Raw genomic sequence first — 2387 nt, forward strand, 5'->3', positions numbered from 1 at the left:
TGGCGCTTCCTGTCTGGGGGCGGGGCTTACATCAGGTACTGGTCCCGGGTCTTGCGGAGCTGGATCAGGTCCGGTTTGATGCTGTTCATCTTCTTGTCGATCTCCCGGTTGTCGGCCGCCTGCTTCTTCAGGTCCACCTCCAGGTGGCGCTTGCTGTCCACGATCTCACTGATCCGAGACTTCAGCTTGTCGTAGTTCTCCATGATCCTTCAGGGAGAATTTGTGAACTTATACTAACCATTATCAAAGCTCGAAACGAATTTAAATATCATGAAACTGTATTTTATTTTGAAAAACCAACACAGGAAGGTGGTTCCTTCCTGTCCAGCCGAGGAGGATGCTGATCAGCATCATACTGGGCTGTTTCGGCTGTTTACGCGCTTTTATTTTGACACAATAAGTTTCATGTTCGAGATGTAGCACTAACTTCACTCTGGCGTTGGGATAAAATGCTTTGGAGACGAAAACGTCCGCCGTAAAGAGACCAGTGGACAACCACGGCAGGACGACGTATAAGAGACGATGGACACCGATATGATCGCAGGAATATTTTACAGGTTTAGAACCGAATCGTTCAAACTGAATTCATCAGCTCTTCCAGTTGATTCTGTAGCCATGGCAACCCAGCCTCCAGTGCATGTGTGTGCTGCAGGTGGTTGCCGTGGTAACTGCCCACCTCTGGATCTCCTTGTCGTTGCCCTCGCGGCGGAACTTGTCGATGTACTCCTTGCTGAAGCGCTCCTGCGTCTGGCACTGCTCCTCGAAGATCTTGATGGTCTCGTTGAAGGCCTCGATGGCGGTGCGCTTCATCTGGATCTCCTGGGGGGGCAGAGGGGTCAGACACTGCGCTCAGCTGCGACTGCGCGGCGTCCCGCCGGCCGTACCTGCGACGTTCTGGTGTACTCCTCGTACAGCCGGTCGTACTCGCGGTTCTTCTCCTGGTACTGCAGGTGGTACTCGTGCAGCTTCTTGCCCACGGCCTCCACGCTGTCCTCCTTCACCACCTGGTCCTGAGGGGCGACACGACCGGCCAATCAGAGGGGCCGCGGCGCCGCGGGCCGCAGGGCGGCCGGGGACACCTACCTGCTGGTGCTTGGACACTGGGTAGAGCAGCTTGACGTCCAGCTTGGGGTTGTACTGGGCCAGAGACTCGTGGCGGTAGTGGTTGATGAGCTCCACCACCGAGCTGAAGGTCAGCGGGTCAGAGAAGCCGTACTTCCCCTCCCGATGGAAGATCTTGATCAGCTTGTTGTTGCCTCCCTTCCTGCAGGCAGAACCAGAATGTTTACNAGGTTGAGGCTAAAGCTGAGGCTAAAGATAAAGCTGAGGCTAAAGCTAAGGCTGAGGCTGAAGCTAAGGTTGAGGCTAAAGCTGAGGCTAAAGATAAAGCTGAGGCTAAAGCTAAGGCTGAGGCTGAAGCTGAGGCTAAAGCTGAGGCTAAGGCTGAGGCTAAAGCTAAGGCTGAGGGTAAAAAGCTGAGGCTGAGGGTAAAAAGCTGAGGCTGAAGCTAAGGCTGAGGCTAAGACTGAAGCTAAGGCTGATGTTGAGGCTGAAGCAGAGGCTAAAGCTAAGACTGAAGCTAAGGCTGAGGCTGAGGCTGAAGCTGAGGCTGAGGCAGAGGCTGAGGCTAAAGCTGAGGCTAAGGCTGAGGCTAAGGCTGAGGCTAAGGCTGAGGCAGAGGCTAATGCTAAGGCTGAGGCTAATGCTAAGGCTGAGGCTGAAGCTAAGGCTGAGGCTGAAGCTAAGGCTGAGGCTGAAGCTAAGGCTGAGGCTGAAGCTAAGGCTGAGGCTAAGACTAATGCTAAGGCTGAGGCTGAGGCTGAAGCTGAGGTTAAAGCTAAGGCTGAAGCTGAGGCTAAAGCTAAGGCTGAGGCTAAGGCTGAGGCTAAAGCTAAGGCTGAAGCTGAGGCTAAAGCTAAGGCTGAGGCTAAAGCTAATGTTAAAGCTAAGGCTGAGGCTAAGGCTAAAGCTGAGGTTGAAGCTGAGGCTAAAGCTGAGGCTAAGGCTGAGGCTAAAGCTGAGGTTGAAGCTGAGGCTAAAGCTGAGGCTAAGGCTAAGGCTAAAGCTGAGGTTGAAGCTAAAGCTGAGGCTAAAGCTGAGGCTGAAGCTAAGGCTAAGGCTAAAGCTAAGGCTGAGGTTAAAGCTAAGGCTGACGCTAAAGCTAAGGCTGAGGCTAATGCTAAGGCTGAGGCTAAAGCTAAGGCTAATGCTAAGGCTGAGGCTAATGCTAAGGCTGAGGCCAAACCTTGTAGTTAATGTCCTACCAGCTCATTTATCTGTTTAAACCCAAATGTTTGGTGTCTGTTAGTTAACATCCGTTTTTCTAACTCTTGGTGGTTCTTCTTCTCTGGCCTAAAAAGAGTCAGAGTGTCCCTAACGGTCGGGTC

General features: G+C 52.7%; 1 pseudogene; it reads right to left on the minus strand.

Moving 5' to 3' along the window:
- Positions 1-2387, minus strand: part of LOC103131403 (phosphatidylinositol 3-kinase regulatory subunit alpha-like) — a 19909-nt pseudogene that overhangs the window by 4106 nt on the left and 13416 nt on the right.

The sequence above is a fragment of the Poecilia formosa genome, unplaced genomic scaffold (assembly GCF_000485575.1).
Source record: "Poecilia formosa unplaced genomic scaffold, Poecilia_formosa-5.1.2 Scaffold755, whole genome shotgun sequence".
NCBI lineage: Eukaryota > Metazoa > Chordata > Actinopteri > Cyprinodontiformes > Poeciliidae > Poecilia > Poecilia formosa.